This window comes from Cetorhinus maximus, chromosome 2 (assembly GCF_964194155.1).
Source record: "Cetorhinus maximus chromosome 2, sCetMax3.hap1.1, whole genome shotgun sequence".
Taxonomy (NCBI): domain Eukaryota; kingdom Metazoa; phylum Chordata; class Chondrichthyes; order Lamniformes; family Cetorhinidae; genus Cetorhinus; species Cetorhinus maximus.
The window spans coordinates 25,030,154-25,048,793 of NC_135880.1; positions in this window are offsets into that span (position 1 = coordinate 25,030,154).

Genomic DNA, 18,640 nt, shown 5'->3' on the forward strand with positions numbered 1-18,640 from the left:
TGGTACTACTGATTGAAAATTTCCATTAAAATGAGGAGGTACCAGTCTGAGGTCTTAACATAGTGTCTCTGGATGCCGTGGCTATCAATGACCATATTTGTCCATGTGCCAATTGGAGTCAGGATACGGGTAGGCAAAAGATGCAGCCCGTTCCCTCAGCCCATTAGGCTGACAATTGCAGAGAAGCTATTCTGAATTTCTTTTTACAAAACTTTTACAAAGAACACAAAATACTTTTTTCTAAAAATGAACATAGCTTCAGTGGGCACACGGTTGGATGTAACATCACATTATGCAAGATTCTGTCACTAGCAAACTCTGCCTCGGGCATAGTGTTCTTTAGGCCTGATAGTTTGAAGTCACATTAATATTTTATGAATTGTCCTGGCCTTCTTCAACATAATTTGCAATTAGGAAGGTTTGAATTCAAACCTTTGTGCACTTTAGTACTGAGAGTCATGATGCACCACACAAAACAGGCCTGATTCAGCAGCAAGTGCGCATCTTCAAAGTTTCAACTCATTCAACTTCACACCAACTTTTACATTTGTGAAAGGCATACTTGAGGTTTCCCTTCGATGCATCGGTTTCTGATTTTGAAATAAAAGTGGAAGAGCGATAATGGTTTCTAACAAGTGCTCTGAAATGATGAATATGTCACCAGTTAACATGGCAGTAACTTTCTCCAATAATTATATTCCATCATCAATAGATACTCAAAGAAAGAACTTGCATTGATATAGTGCCTTTCACGACCTCAGGGCATTCCAAAGCACTTTGCAGCCAGTGAGGTATTTTTGAAATGTAGCCTCAAATCTACGATAGTTAGAATATATGACAATCATTCTAACCCAGCAGCTGAATTATTTATTGAATTATCATATTGTGGGGAATCTATTCTTTTCCAAGCTTTAGGATGCCCTCTAATTAGAATAGAATGAATTCCACTCCGTGTTATTTTTAATTATTTTTTCCCCGAAGATCCCATTCCTTTCATTAGGTATGGGTTATTTTGCCCTAATAAATGTTCTCTTTTCTCAGCTTTGTCTGATTCCTATCTATTGTCTGCTTAACCTTCCTCAATAACAGTAAGAGGTAGGTTTGAAGACTCTGCTTAGAACTTATCTCAATGACCAAGCATTAAAAAATAAAATCGTCCTAATGTCTCCCATCTTCAACTGTCTGATTACACCTCTGTGAAGCATCTTAGGGTGTTTTGCAACATTAAAGGTGCTATATAAATGCATGTTTTATTTTTGTCCTGTCACTTCCAGAAAATTTTCATGTAGCTTTGGAGATCACTGATCAATGCTTGATATATTTGCTGTAGTTTGCCTGCACAATGTTCTGCTTCTGTCAGTCAGCTCAGTGGCTTGCATCACTGTTAAAATTATCCAAATTAATGGACTTGGTGCAACAGCAACAGCTTGCATTTAATTTTGTAACATGCCCCAAAACATTTTGTGTCCATGTGCAGCAAGACCTGGATAACGTTCAAGCTGCACTCATAAGTTGCAAGCGATATTCACGCCACACACGTGCCATACAATGATCATCTCCAACGTTTTAGAAATGTAGGGTTTTATAAGATTGTTCTGTTTTAAGCTTTACGTTTAATTTAGGGTAAAATGGAGGGGTGAAAGTGACCTATTCTGCATTCTGCTGACAACAAGTCTGGATGGCTCAGTTGTTAATGTAAAAAGAGTCCAGCGTGGGGGATGGGGGGAGGTGGTGGTGTGGCAGGCTGTTTTATTGGGAAGAAGGTGGAAGGTATGCACACCTGTAGCCAAGACTAGAGCTACTGTGTTGGTGTTGGATAGACTTAATTTCGAAGTTCCAAGGAGGTGTTAGGAATGTCAAGTTTTGTGAAAGTTTATACTATAATCTGTATACTTACTTTCAAGATGGAGTGGATTTCAGGGGTTGGGGGGTGGTTGGGGGACAGGTGGTGGGGAGCTGGGTGGAATTGGTTGAAGATAGATAGTTAGCATTTCTACCATGATACAAGGCCTATGTGATGCACATTGCCATGGAGATGGGATTTGAGAGAGGAAGAGTTCAGAGAAGAAGCCATTGTAAGACCGGGTTACAGATTTTCCTAAGTAGATCACTGAACCGTCACAGACAGTGTCAGTCTGCAAGAATCCAAGAGAGAGAAAGATAGTGAGTAGAGAGAGCAAGTCTCTATTGTTCACCAAGCAAAATGTGGCTGGGGGTTCATGCTCGGATTGAAGAGACCGAGGTCATGAGAGTTTAAACTAAGCTGAGAGATTCACCTAGCTTTGGTCAGAGAGAGAGAGGGAGACTGAGAGATCTACAGGCTAACCCCACACCATGAAAGTCAGGTAAGGGATTAGAAGTTATCAAGCTGGAAAAGGAAAAAGGAGCTAATAATGACTTTGACTAGCTGCTAGAGACTGAAGTGCCTTTTTAAGGGAGAAAGTAAAGTATACGTATAGAGAGAGATTTTTGGTTGTTTTAAACGTTAAATGGATGTCCTTTTCTGTAGTTTAGGATATAAATTGCCTGCTGAAATGTTTTAGTCAATGTTTAGTTTGTGTGTTACAGTAAACGTCGTAAAACTTGAAAACTTGTTGTCTGATCCTTTCAGCCATTCACTGAAAGTTCAAATTTCTTTTTAAAACAAAAGGGAGCCTTATTATCTTCACTTGACATAAAATGACAGTACCATTATTGAATTCTCCCATCATCAAGATCCTGGAACGTTGCCATTGATCAGAAACTTAACTGGACCAGCCATATAGATACTGTGGCTACAAAAGCAGAATTTCTGCAGTTAGTAACTCACTTTCTGACTCCCGATAGCCTCTCCGCCCTCTACCATGCACAACTGGAGCATGATGGAATAGTCTTCACTTGCCTGTACATGTGCAACTCCATCAACACTCATGAAGCTCGACAACATCTAGAACAAAGTAACCACACGATCAACACCCCATTCACCACCTTAAATATTCACTCCCTCCACCGCTGGCACAGAATGCCAGCCTTGTGTATCATATACAGCAACCCACCAAGCATTCTTTGACAGCACTTTCCAAACTTGCGCCCTCTACCACCAAGAAGAACAAGAGCAGTAAATGCATGGGAACACCAACACATACATGTTCCTCTGCAAGGGGAAGCAGCGGTGTAAAGGGGAGGTGGTGGGCCAGTGGTATGTTCACTGGGCTAGTAATCCAGAGAGCCAGGATAATGCTCTGGGGATCCGGGTTTGAATCTGCCATGGCAATTTGAATTCAACCAATCTACAATTAAAATTCTAATGATTACCATTACCGTAAAAGCCCATCTGGTTCACTAGTACCCCTTTAGGGAAGGGAATCTGCTGGTCTTGCCTACGTGTGACTGCAGGCCCACAGCAATGTGGTTGACTCTTAAATGCCCTCTGAAATGGCCTAGCAAGCCACTCAATTGCATCAAACCGCTAAAAAGCCTTAAAGGAATGAAACCGGGTGGACCATCTGGCACCGACCTAGGCACCGGAAACAACAATGGCAAACTCAGCCCTGTTGACTCTGCAAAGCCGTTCTAGCTAACATATGGAGGCTAGGAGAGCTGTATCACAGACTAGTCAAGCAACTGCCTAACATAGTCATCCTCACAGAATCATACCTTACAGGCATCACCATTCCTGGGTATGTCCTGTCCCACCAGCAGGATAGACCCAGCAGAGGTGGCGGCACAGTGGTATACAGTCAGGTGGGAGTTTCCCTCAGAGTCCTCAACATCGACTCTGGACCCCATGAAGTCTCATGGCATCAGGTCAAACACGGGCAAGGAAACTCCCTGCTGATTATTATGTACTGCCTGCACTCCCCCATCCCCCCTCAGCTGATCAATCAGTACTTCTCCATGTTGAACAGCACTTGGAGGAAGCAGTGAGGGTGGCAAGGGCACAGACTGTACTCTAGATGGGGGACTTCACTGACCATCACCAAGAGTGGCTTAATAACACCACTGCTGACCAAGCTGGCCAAGTCCTAAAAGACAGGGCTGCTAGACTGGGTCTGCGGCAGGCGGTGAGGGAACCAACAAGAGGAAAAAATATATTTGACCTCATCCTCACCAACCTGCCTGCTGCAGATGCATCTGTCCATGACAGTATCAGCAGGAGTGAGCACTGCACAGTCCTTGTGGAGACAAAGTCCCGTCTTCACATTGAGGGTACCCTTCATCTTGTTGTGCGTCACTACCACCATGCTAAATGGGATAGATTTTGAACAGGTCAAACAACTCACGACTGGGCAACTGTGAGGTGATGTGGGCCATCAGCAGCAGCAGAATTGTACTCAACCACAATCTGTAACCTCATGGCCCAGCATATCCCCCACTCTACCATTACCATCAAGCCAGGGGATCAACCCTGGTTCAATGAAGAGTGCAGGAGGGCATGCCAGGAACAGCATCAGGCATACCTAAAACCTGGTGAAGCTACAAAACACAAAAGTGTCAAACAATATAAGCAGCAAGTGATAGACAGGGCTAAGCAATTCCACAACCGGCGGATCAAAACTAAGCTCTGCAGTCCTGCCCATCCAGCCATGAATGATGGTGGACAATGAAACATCTCACTGGAGGAAGAGGCTTCACAAATATCCGCATCCTCAATGATGGAGGAGCCCAGCACAGTAGTGCAAAAGATAAAGCTGAAGCACTTGCTACAATCCTCAGCCAGAAATGCCAAGTGGATGATCCATCTCGGCCTCCTCTGGAGGCCCCCAGCATCACACATGCCAATCTTCAGCCAATTCATTCCATGTGATATCAAGAAATGGCTGAAGACACTGGATAGTGCAAAGGCTATGGGGCATGACATATTCCAGCAAAAGTACAGAAGACCTGTGCTCCAGAACTTGCCGCGCCCCTAGCCAAGCTGTTCCAGTACAGCTACAACACTGGCATCTACCCGGCAATGTGGAAAATTGCCTAGGTACATGCTGTACACAAAAAGCAGGACAAATCCAAACCGGCCAATTACCACCCCATTAGTCGACTCTCGATCATCAGTAGAGTGATGGAAGGGCTTATCAATAGTGCTATCAAGCAACACTTGCTTAGCAATAACCTGCTCACTGATGCCCAGTTTGGATTCTGCCGGGGCCACTCAGCTTCTGAGCTCATCACAGCCTTGGTTCAAACGTGGACTAAAGAACTGAACTCCAGAGGTTAGGTGAGAGCACAAAGGAAGATGGTTGTGGTTGTTGGAGGTCAGTCATCTCAGTTCTAGGACATCACTGCAGGAGTTCCTCAGGGTAGTGTCCTAGGCCCAACCATCTTCAGCTGCTTCATAAATGACCTTCCTTCCATCATTAGGTCTGAAGTGGGGATGTTTGCTGATGATTACACAATGCTCAGCACCATTTGTGACTCCTCAGATACTGAAGCAGTCCACGTCCAAATGCAGCAAGACCTGGACAATATCCAGGCTTGGGCTGACAAGTAGCAAGTAACATTTGCGCCACACAAGTGCCAGGCAGTAACCATCTCCAACAAGAGATAATCCAACCATCGCCCCTTGACATTCAATGGCCTTAGTATAGCTGAATCCCCCACTATCAACTTAGTGGGGGTTACCAGTGACCAGAAACTAAACTGGACTAGCCATATAAATACTATGGCTACAAGAGCAGGTCAGTGGCTAGGAATCCTGCAATGAGTAACTCACCTCATGATTTCCCAAAGCCTGTCCACCATCTACAAGTTACAAGTCAGGAGTGTGATGGAATATTCTCCACTTGCTTAATGAGTGCAGCTCCCACAACATTCAAGAAACATGACACCATCCAGGACAATGCAGCCCACTTGATTGGCACCCCATCCACAAAAATTCACTCCCTCCACCACCAACGAGCAGTGGCAGCAATGTGTACCATCTACAAGATGCGCTTCAAAAACTCACCAAGGCTCCTTCGGCAGTACCTTCCAAACCCACGACCACTACCCTCTGGAAGGACAAAGGCAGCAGATAGATGTGAACACCACCACCTGGAACTTCCCCTCCAAGCCACTCACCATCCTGATTTGGAAATATATCGTCGTTCCTTCACTGTCGCTGGGCCAAAATCCAGGAACTCCCTCCCTGATAGAACTGTGTGTGTACCTACAGCACATGGACTGCAGCTGTTCAAGAAGGCAGCTCACCACCACCTTCTCAAGGACATTTAGGGATGGGCAATAAATGCTGGCCTAGCCTGCGAAACCCACATTTCTTGAATGAATAGTAAAAAGCCACACCCCATACTGATGTGAACTATGAGGTGAATTTGATGGATAGCGTATTGCTCACCCTCCTGTCACAAACAGACTGACCTTGAGAAAGGTTGCTGGGCAGCAATATTACACTGCTACAGCCTTAACAAGCTCAGTATGCGAATTCTGCCCCTCAGCAGAAGCAAGTCCCACCCTCAAGAGCTGCTGGCCAATCTGATTGGCTGACAGCTCTTGCAGACCCAATAGGCCTAGGGCTCAGTTGTGGGCACTGCTGGGACTGCAAACGTCCCGACAAAGAAGACAGTGTGGATTCCAGACTCAGGTAAGTCTGGGGTTCTTGCATGGGGCTGGACTGGGCATCATAGGGAAGAGTGGGAGTGGGGTTGGGGGTCAAGCTTTAGAGGACAGGGGAGGGAGGGAGTAGGCACAAAGGCTGGGCGCCATCTTGTGGGGGATACCTCCGATGTGCACAGTGCATCCCCCAAAGCAGGTACCCCTCATCCTTCCTGCTTTTTCACCAGAGTTGGTGAAAAAGCAGGTTGCCCACTCTCACCTGCCTTCTACCACCAGTCGTATTATGGCAGCGGAGGTGGAATTATGCCTTTAATTGTGTCTTAATTGGGCTGTTAAGGGCCTCAATAGGCCTAAGGGTGGATGGGCAAGCGGGCACCTTACCCACCCACTGTGTTATGCGAAATGGGTCGGGATGGACGGAAATGCAGTGGACTAGCCACCCATCATATCATACAAGACTCCCCGCCCCACTCTGGCAAAAACATCTGGCATGGGGGCCATAAAATTCCCCGCTATATTACCGTTTCTTCCCCGTCACTGAGTCATAAGCCTGGAACTCTGTTCCTTAACAACACTATCTGTGTACCTACGCTAAAAGGACTTCATCAGTTCAAGAAAGTAGCTTTCTTGAGGGAAAATAGGGATGAACAACAAATGCTAGCCTTAGCTGCCAGCAACGCTCACATCCCTTGAAAAGAAACAAACAGAAAATATCACAGGAACATCATTAAACAAGATTTGACACCAAATATGTAAGGAAAAATTATGAGATGACCAAAAGCTGGGACATAGAGATTTTAGGGAATACCTTAAAGCAGGAGAGAGAGGGACAAAGAGGCAGGGACATTTAGAGGGGGAATTCGAGAGCCTACAGATGAAAACTCGTCAACCAATGATGGAGTAATGCAAACCGAGGGTGCACAGGAGTCCAGAATTGGATGAGCACAGAGATCTCTGAGGGTTGTATTATAACTAAGGTGTGAATGGTCAGCGTAATCGCAATCGCCACAAAACAAAAGTAACTTTTTTTTTAGAAAATAGCGAGATTTGATCCAAGCATGCCCACTTCATTGTTTTCCTGGAAACCAGAAATATCTTGTTGCCATGTCTTGTTTTAGAGGTCATTTTACTTGTAATGTTATTTCTTTGTCGAATGCAACTGTATTGTGAACGACTGAACCAACTGGCAATCTACCAATTTACATGCTGATGACGTGAGCCACTGTTAAAAGCTTGTAGAATTTTGTAGAGTTTTGAATCCAAATATATTTAACAAATATTCCAAATATTAGAGCAGTTTTAATATCTTGAATTACACCTATGCCTTTGAGAAAATCATTATGCATGCCCTGTAGGATATTTAACGAGTTTAACCCTATTTTGTGCACAGATAATGTTTTATAAGTTACAGCAAACATTTAGTCCAATATTAGGTGCTGGAGGATGTAAGAAATGATTTATAAAGCAGATGCTCAGAATCCCGTAAAGTTTTAACAAAAACAATAGGCTGAATGTTTACTGAGTCATGATGACTTAGGAGCCCTGTAAAAATGGTGGACCCCTTTCTGGGATTCCTGACCCCATTGCCAGGGTTTCTGATTTTCAAGAGCGTCTTTTAAGGGTGCAGGCTGGCTTGGGTTCTAAAGCTTCTGCCTGCATTTGCGAACTGGCTGGCTCCTTTGCGGGGATAGGCATGTGTTAGCCCTCCCCACTTTTTCCTGGAGTCAGGCCACGTCACTCTGTTGGTGGGGGATGGCAGACAGGAGTCCTGCTTCACATTTGAGGTTAAACAGTGACTGAAGATAAAACCCAAAAGCTGTTTAATTAAAGCAATTCAAGCAGCTCAAATCTCGGTCATTTGACAGGGTGGTTTTGAATGAAGCTATTCAGCTAACGAGGCCTCCTTGTTAAAATCCATTGTGTTTTGAGCAGGTAACTGTAGAACCATTAGCACAACGTTGGAGATGAGGAGTCACAAATAGCTCTGCCTTTGTCCGTAGCTGGCCGGTGCAGATGTCTCATCTGCTATCTTTGTGTTGGCTTGGCTGGAATGTTTAAAAATGCAAGGAGTGTTACATTCTAGGGGTTTGATGAGTTTGCCTTTGTCCATTTTTAAACTGCTCAGAAACTTCCAGAGCTGCCATTGCGTGGTCAGTGGAGGCCATTTTATCAGTCCAGCCATTTGTCCATTTAAAGAAAAACAGAATTCAAATAAGAGAATATGGAAGAGAGACAGACGTCTTTTAGATTTCTTTTCTTCTTCGTGCCATCTCAGTAGGACATTTGAAATAGCAAACATTACTGGAAATACTTTTCTGATAAGATTTTCAAGGCTAGTGCTAACTGCTTAGCTTGGATCAGTAGTAACATGGTCTCTGAGTCAATTAATCACAGGTTCATGCCCTATTCTTGTGACTTCAGCGTCATACAATGGGAGTAGTACGTTGTTGGAGGTGCCATTTTTTGCTTGAGGTTGAGGTCCTATCTGCTTTTCCAGCTGCATGTAAAAGAATACTTGGTGTCATTTGATAGTTTTCCAGTGTTCTTTCTAATATGTATTCCACAACAAATACAGATTAACGGCATTTTCTATTTGTGAGATTCTACTGTGCACAAATTGTTTGCTATGTTTACCGACATTTTGTGAAGTGCATTTTGGACATCATGAGGATCTGAAAGATGCTATATATTTCTTTAATCAATTTTGTTTCACGTTGGTGGAAAATTGCGAGGAAATATTTTCTTACTTAATCAGCAGAGCTAATACTTATCGCTCATCTTGCTCTCAATCATTTCAGGATTCCTCTCAGATGTCCTTCTTTTTAGTAAAGACCCATGCAAAGTCTTATATTTGCCCTGGCAAACATTATTCATGGGCAGAATTTTCCCGTTGACGTGCGGGGGTGGGCCCCATATGCACGCACGTAAAATGACGTGCGGTGACGGCAGGTGAGCGTCCTGACATCACCGTGTGCCATCACGATATTTCATTCGGCGGGCGCACGTTGATCTCCAGTGCACACCCGCCAATAATTAATGGGCCACTTAAGGCCCTTGACATTCCAATCGACCATGACTTTTCGGCGCCTGTGCAATCTTCGGGTCGGCGCAACGGGCAGGCAGGAAGGACACAGTTGTATAAACCTCATCCATGGGCGGGATAAGAGGGCTCAGTGGGGTCGCAAGTGTGCTCTGTCAAATATTGATGTTTCAAAGTTGCTGATACTTGCCTGTGTGATCTGCAATATTTCAAAACGCAGACCAGCTGCTTGGTCTGGACTCACAACCTTCAGGTCAGCACTCTGCAGTGAGGAATCTTTTTTGGGCCTGCAGGTTTCAGGAAGCCTTCACTTAGCCTGGGAATGGGAGCTGAACTGTCCACTGGAGGCACTTCCTCTGAGGAGGAAGGGAGGGCTAGAAGGGGGAGGAGGCCAGGAGTGCACAGTCAGCCCCCAGGGGAGCCACCTTTGGGAGGACAGGCACAGGCACAAGGGGTGCAGGGCTAAAAGGTAGTCCAAGGTGGAAGGGGCCACAGAAAATGCCACTATCCTGCTGCCAGGGTATACAGTCGGCGAAGCAGCTACCATAATGTGCCTGAGGTGCAGTGCCAAAGGAGGCTCCGTTTCTCAAGGGTGACAGTGAACTATATCTGTCAGATGATTGGGCCTGAGATCTCCCCTAATTGTGTGGGCGGACATCCCATGCCAGTGGCTCTAAAGGTCACAGCTGCCCTCAACTTCTATGCCTCCGGCTCCTTCCAGGGCTCGGTGGGTGATCTTTGCAGTGTCTCCCAATCAGCTGCACACACTTGTGTTAAGCAGGTCACAGACGCTCTGTTCAGCCATGCATTGACCTTCATCCACTTCCGTTGGGACCAGGCAAGTCAGACACAGCGAGCCGGAGGCTTCGCGGCCATTGCTGGCTTCCCCCGTGTCCAGGGTGCAATAGACTGTACACATGTGGCCATCAAGGCGCCAGCAGGTGAGCACAGTGCCTTCGACAACAGGAAAAGCTTCAACTCCATGAACATGCAGACAGTGCATGCAGATAGTGGGCTGGCTGTGCAAGGTACCCAGGCAGCTCCCCTGACGCCTATATCCTCAGACACTCCCAGATGCCGGGGCTCTTCAGTGTTCCAGCCCGGCTTGATGGATGGCTGCTGGATGACAAGAGCTATCCCCTCAGAAGGTGGCTCATGATGCCTCTCCACCATCCAAGAACAGAAGCTGAGCAGCGGTACAATAGGAGCCACGGCTCCACAAGGGCTTTGGTGGAAAGAGCAATTGGTCTTCTCAGGATGCCTGGGCCACTCAGGGGACGCACTCCAGTACCCCCCAGATCGTGTGTCGGTGATAGTGGTTTCATGCTGCGCTCTCCACAATCTTGCGCTGGAAAGGGGGGGATGCTGTGGACGATGAAGACATAGACGCATTGGCTGCGGCTGCACACGATGAGTCCAGCAGTGAGTCTGAGGATGAGCACACACAGGGAAATGCTGAGGGGGTAGACGCTGACCTGGACATACTCCAGGGAGGCAGAGACACCCGGGAGGCTTTAATCCAATGAACCTTCAGGTAGTACACCACATATGGACCTCCAGGACAAGCCTGGGCTGTATGCTCCATATTCAAGGCCTAAGTGCAAAATCTCCCTGGTTAGGAACATTAACTAAGGTTCTTGTTAATAAAGCTGAATATCCCACAAAGCACACATTACATTATTGGAAACCATCCACCTGCAGAACAAAAGAGGCAACCTCAGCCAGGGAACCATGTCTGAAGTTAATATTAAAACCAAAGAAACTTAATAAAACAAAATGAAAAAGATGTTAAAAATCACACCAACTCATTAAAACCTCATTGCGGGCCAACACAAAAGCACCAGTGATAAACCCGTGGTGTGTCTAAGGTGCCTTATGTTAACGTTTCTGGGTGCTACGTCTTGGTGCTGCCCCATCGCTGGGAGTGGTATCTGAGGACAGCCTGCTGACTGTGCTGTCCTGTTGGCCTCGATGGCCTTGGGGGGTCATCCTCTGGCCCATGGAGCCTGTGCTGGCCCCACCTGGGAGGGAGCTGCCAGTTCCACAGCTGGCATCTCCCCAGTCATCGCAGCCTCACCAGATGCAACAGTCACTAGCAGAGGGGCGGAGGAGCTGCCGCTCTCATTAGGAGCGCCCTGAGAGGAGCCCGCAGAGACAACAGGCAGCTGCTGCGCTGACGTGAGGTTACTTCGGACCTCCCTGCTCACCGTGGATGGATGGGCACCGAGCTGGGAAACTTGGTGCCCAGACCATCTCCCACACTGGCACTAACCAGCTGAGGTCATTGCCGATGTGAGGGCTTGCTGGCCCGAGCACATCCCCAGGAAGCCCTGATGGTCTCCTGGAAGAGCCTTTCCATGAGAGTTGCCACTCTCTCCATGGAAGATCCATTGTGCTTGGACATAAGGCCTATTTCTTCAGCGATAGTCCAGGTAAACTCCTCCACCACGGACACCAAGATAAGCATAGCCTCACGTATCTCCCCCAGATGCTCCCGCACACCCGGCCGCATTTCCTGCGTTTGTTGCATCACGGACGACTCCAGAGGCACATCATCAGGCACCGACTGAGCATGTGCCTGGTCCCCTGCAGTCCTCTGACTGCTGGCACCATGGGCACTCTCTGTCTCTGCCAGCTCCTCCAGCAACTGTGAAGTGCCCTCACCGCTGTGCCCCGGGACACTAGCCGATATTCCAATTCCTACCGAGGTGCCAATATCTGCGCTGGTGCCTGCCTGGCAGAGATGGTGTGACACTGGTGAGACTTCAGGGCCCTCAGGTGTGAGAGGGGGCCTCTGCTGCCCCTCCTCCCGGCCCTGCTCCGCTGATGCTGAAAGGAAGATCAAGGACATTGGATCAGTTAATGTGGAGACAATGTCAATGTGTATCCCTATCCCCCAGATCATCATGCGCTCATCCTTCCATAAGCAATGGTCAAGTTGCAAACTTCAATCACTGAACTTTCAGCACTGCCATGGCTGTTGGGAGAACAATGGTGACCTCACTGCTGGGCAAACATACCCACACCTGTGGTCCTGGGCACATGGCGCCTCTCCAAATCTAGGGCCTCCTGCTTGAAGTGGCTGAGAATCGCTGACTGGGCCGGCCCTCCGCCTGTCCTCACCCGCTCGGCTGCATTATGTGCATTCTTCTCCTGAAAAGGAGAGAAGAGCATTGATTAGCGTTAATTGTACCTGGACTCTCTTCACGGACGGCCGACCCCAACCAGAGTGGGACATTGCAGGGCTCCAGTGTCTCCTCACCCCGCTGCTGCCGAACACTCGCAAAGATGCGAGGCCTGCTCCACTCCCAGCCACCTCCTTGGCTAAATGCTGCCTGCATCACATCAGGCATCACATGGTCTAACCTTCCATAGCAAGGAGGCACAAGCACGTGGAGTGCAGAGGACAGCAGATCGATCGGTGCCACGCCACATTAAAGCTCCCCTCCCAGCAGGTCATCACCCTGACTTTGACATGTCCTGGGGCTCCAGCACTGCGCCTCGGTGCAGCTCCTCCAGGTTGCCCCCAAAACAGTAATGTGGGTCTCAGTGTACCACATGCTGCAGGGGCAGAACCCATCTCTTCACCACCCTCTCAGGGTGACCTCAGCATGGGCAATATCTGCTGGCCCACCCAGCGAAGGACACATGCCGTCAATGATTCAATGCAGTCACTACACTCAGACTTGGGTGTGGGGGCACCACGGGGGAAAGCCTACCTGCTGGGTTAAGTCACCAATGCCAGCATGGCACTCACAGAATCACAGAATCACACAGTGCAGAAGAGGCCCTTCTGCCCATCGAGTCTGCACCAACACGTGAGAAACACCTGACCTACCTACCTAATCCCATTTACCAGCACTTGGCCCATATCCATGAGTGTTATGATGTGCCAAGTGCTCATCCAGGTACTTTTTAAAGGATGTGAGGCAACCCGCCTCCACCACCCTCCCAGGCAGTGCATTCCAGATCGTCACCACCCTCTGGGTAAAAAAGGTTTTCCTCACATCCACCCTAAACCTCCTGCCCCTCACCTTGAACTTGTGTCCCCTCATGACTGACCCTTCAACTAAGGGAAACAGCTGCTCCCTATCCACCCTGTCCATGCCCTTCATAATCTTGTACACCTCGATCAGGTCACCCCTCAGTCTTCTCTGCTTCAATGAAAACAACTCAAGTCTATCCAACCTCTCTTCATAACTTAAATGTTTCATCCCAGGCAACATCCTGGTGAATCTCCTCTGCACCCCCTCCAGTGCAATCACATCCTTCCTATAATGTGGCGACCAGAACTGCACATAGAACTCCAGCTGTGACCTCATCAAGGTTCTATACAACTCCAATATGACCTCTCAATTTTGTAATCTATGCCTCGATTGTTAAAGGCAAGTGTCCCATATGCCTTTTTCACCACCCCAATAACATGCCCCTCCGCCTTCAGAGATCTATGGACACACACGCCAAGGTCCCTTTGTTCCTCAGAACTTCCTAGTGTCATGTCGTTCATTGAATACTTCCTTGTCAAATTACTCCTTCCAAAGTGTATCACCTCACACTTCTCAGGGTTAAATTCCATCTGCCACTTATCTGCCCATTTGACCATTCCGCCTGTATCTTCCTGTAGCCCAAGACACTTAACCTCGCTATTAACCACCCGGCCAACCTTTGTGTCACCCGCAAACTTACTAATCCTACCCCCCACATAGTCATCTATGTCATTTATATAAATGATGAATAATAAGGGACCCAGTACAGACCCCTGTGGTGCACCACTGGACACTGGTTTCCAGTCACTAAAGCATCCTTCTGTCATCACCCTCTGTCTCCTACAACTAAGCCAATTTTGAATCCACCTTATCAAATTACCCTGTATCCCATGTGCATTTGCCTTCTTTATTAGTCTCCCATGTGGGACCTTGTCAAAGGCTTTGCTGAAATCCATATAAACTACATCAACTACACTACCCTCATCTATACACCTGATTACCTCCTCAAAAAATTAAATGAAATTTGTTAGGCATGACCTCCCTCTGACAAAGCCATGCTGACTATCCCTGATCCCTTACTTCTCCAAGTGGAGATAGATTCTCTCCTTCAGAATTTTCTCCAATAGTTTCCCTACCACTGATGTGAGACTCACTGGTCTGTAGTCCCTTGGCTTATCTCTACAACCCTTCTTAACTAGTGGAACCACATTAGCTGTTCTCCAGTCCTCTGGCACCTCCCCCGTGGCCAATAAAGAATTAAAGATTTGGGTCAGAGCCCTGTGATCTCCTCCCTTGCCTCTCTCAGCAGTCTGGGACACAAATCATCTGGACTTGAAGATTTGTCCACTTTTAAGCCTGCCAACACCTCCAATACCTTGTCACTCCCTCTATCAATTTGCTCAAGAACCTCGCAGTCTCTCTCCCCGAGTTCGATACCTTCATCCTCATTTTCTTGGGTGAAGACGGATGTGAAGTTTTCATTCAACACTCTACCGATATCCTCTGCCTCTACCCATAGATTGCCCTCTTGGTCCCTAATGGGCCCTACTCTTTCCCTGGTTATCCTCTTCCCATTGATATACTTATAGAATATCTTGGGATTTTCCCTACTTTTACCAGCCAGAGCTTTCTCTTATCCCCTCTTTGCTCTCTTAATTGCTTTCTTAAGCTCCACCCTGCACTTTCTGTACTCCACTAATGCCTCTGCTGATTTGCTTCCCTTGTACCTGCTAAAAGCCTCTCTTTTCCTTCTCATCATAACCTGAATATCTCTGGTCATCCATGGTTCTCTGGGCTTGTTACTCCTTCCTATCACCCTAGAGGGAACATGTTGAGCCTGTACCCTCCCCATTTCCTTTTTGAACGCCCCCCCACTGTTCCTCTGTAGATTTCCCCACAAGTAGCTGTTCTCAGTCTACTTTGGCTAGATCCTGCCTTATTTTACTAAAATCCACTCTCCCACAATCCAAAACATTCACCCTTCCTCAGCGCAACAGGTCGTTGAAGCGCTTGCGGCACTGGATCCAGGTGCGCCGCACCACGTCGCAGGAGCTCACCACCTCCGCCACCTCCTCCCAGGCAAGTTTGGCCATGTGGGGGGTGGCCTCCTCCTCCCGTCCTGGTGTACCAGGACCTCCCGCCGTGCTGCCACCTCCTCGAGGAGGGTAACAAGACAATCATTGGAAAATCGAGGGGCACAGTGCCCCCCTGCCCTACCCTCCTGCCTGGCCTGTTCACCAGCAGCGCTCTGGGAAGCCCTTCCACTGGCCATGATTCGCAGCCTTGGAAAGGCTACAGCAACTTTTTATAACAAGCCACCGGGTCACCATTGGACCCGGCGGACATTGCAAACCCGCTGCCGCCCACCCACTTCTACTATTGTCAGGAGCCGCAATTCACGCTGGGCGGGCCTTAATTGGCACACCCGCATAAAATGGCGACGCGGACCCGATCACGGGTGGCGATCGGGTCTGCACCCGCCTGCGCCCGGTCCTGCTCCGCCCACCCCGCCAGGCAGAAAATTCAGCCCCATGTGTGTAACATGAAGATCGAATAAAAGAGAACTGGTTAAATCTGTTATTCCTGGCACACATGAATACACAAGAATGACAAGATGACACTAATATGGGAAGTAATTGTTAAATTCCTCTGCCATTTTCAGACCATCATCAATCAATTGACAATCCTCTCCTCTCCGTGGGTCCCACCTCACTCTTCTGAATTCTCTTTCCGCCAATTTACTTTGAGGGCAGCACTTTGTAGGTGGCAAGAATTTCTGCCCTGTCACTGAAAAATTCATCAGAAAGTTTGACCCACTCCAGTGGACTGACCTATCGTCACGTAATGCCTTAAGACAGCTGCTCCCCATCCCCCATCTGGGGGAAGATCCCATCTCCAAGACCTGCTGGCCAATTTCTATTTCATTTTTGAATCTCTTTCTTATGCTCCTTCTGAATGTTCCTTATCCCACTCATAGGGCAGAATATTGCGCTCGCCAGGCAGGCATGCGCCCAACCCGACGCACAATATTTCGGTCGGCGGGCACGCGCGGCAGTGGCAGCACACCCACCGACAATTAAGCGGCCTATTAAGGCCCTCAATGAATTAATTGATTCAAATTTTTCACTGCTCGTCCAACCATTCAGTTGGCGGGCGGGCGAAAAGGCCAATCGGCCTTTGCATTTTTGGCAAAACCTCATCCACGGGGCGGGATGAGGTTTCGACCAGTGATTTAAAGGTAAAACCTAAAAACTTTTAACACTCCAATTAACATGTCCCTGCTCATGTGGCAGAGTCACATGTTTTCATTGTTTTTAATATCTTTATTTTTTTATTTAAAAAATCGTCAGCTCCCTGAGGCACTTTACTGCGTGCACCCGCGTGCATGCGCCAACTTCTGCGCTCGCGCTCCTCCCACCCCCACCCTAGCACCACTGAGCGCTGCAGCACACGTTTCATGCTGGTTGGCCGTTCATCGGCCAGCCAGCGTGAAATCGCGGTCGGAGCCCGATCGTGGGTGGAGGTCGGCTTCCCGGCTCTTCCCGGGCCTGCCCACCGACCCTGCCCAACCACCAGAAATTCCTGCCCATAACCTCTTTTTCCACCTTCTCATATTCTCCTTTAGCCTTTTTTATCTTTCTTCTTATCATCCTTATAGATTGTCTTTTTCAAACTAACCTTTTTATTTATTCATGCCACTTAAAACTGCTTGTAGCTTCCTTATTTTTAATGGATAATACATACTTATTCAATTCTTAGTGCAAAAGATGCAATGTTGTCAGCCTTAGTCATTCCCTGTGAAAAAACATTCTGTGTTCCACTAACACCTTGCATAAAGACATTTGTCTTAACTTCTCACTCTTGGACAATTTTAAATTGATGACTCCTCCAGACTGAGTCAGAAGAAATGATCATTTCCCTATTTATCGTATTAAAACCATTCACAATTTAAGAGAAACCTGCATCAAATCTTCACTTTTGTCTGTTCCAGTGGAAATAATCCCAGGATCTCACATCTCTTTTTCAATATTGTGTTGTTCCACATTCCTGGCAAGGGAAGAAGAACAAGTTGTCCTGCTCAATCTTCCTCCCCGCAACCAAGAGCATTGGGATGAGCAACTGCTGATTCATTTTATTGCTATTTGTGAGATCCTCTGGCGTACTAATTAGCTATTGGTTTTACCTACACAGGTCAGGACATGTCAACATAACACTTCTCAGGGATATGTTGAGGTGCTACATGGGTGCTGAAGTTTTTCCTTTTGCTCAAATAATACCCTGCAAAGAACATGGGGACATAAGAAACAGGAGCAGGAGTCGACCATATGGCCCCGCAAGCCTACTCCACCGTTCAACACAATCCTAGCAGATCTTCTGCTTCAACTGCAATTCCCCCCCCAACCCCCCCCCAATACCACACCACCATTCCCCATATTGCTTGATTCCATGAGGGATCAGAAATCCATCTATCTCAGCCTTAAATATACTCAACAGTAGGGCAGCCATAGCCCATGAGTTCCACTCCCTACTTCCTCAACCCTATTCCCACTAAACTGCTGACCATCCAACTTTCCTTCCTGGTGCCTGCATTAACCAATATTGTTAACGGTTCTCTGTCTTTAGATGTTGGCCTTTTTTATCTGTCACTATCACTCCTCTACTCAAAATAGACACCCTTGGCCACACCGTCCCTGCAAACTTCTTGACTTCTCTGCAGTCTTTCACACATTTGTCCACACACCATCCTCTTCCAACTCCTCTACACTATCGTCAAGTGGGATGGGACTGCTATCACATGGTCCATTTTTATCAATCTCATAGTAGCCAGATTATCACTTGTAATGATTTTTCTTCCTGCTTCCTCACTGTTACCTCTGGTGTCCCTCAATCATCTAGCCTTGGCCCTCTCCTATTTTTCATTTAAATGCTGCCCCTCGGCTTCAGCATCCAAAAGCACTGCATTAGTTTTCACATGTCTGCTGACCACACTCAGTTCTACCTCAGCACCACCTCTCTCAACTCTTCCACTGTCACTAAACCATCACACTGCTTATTTGATATCCAGGACTGGATGAGCAGAAACTCC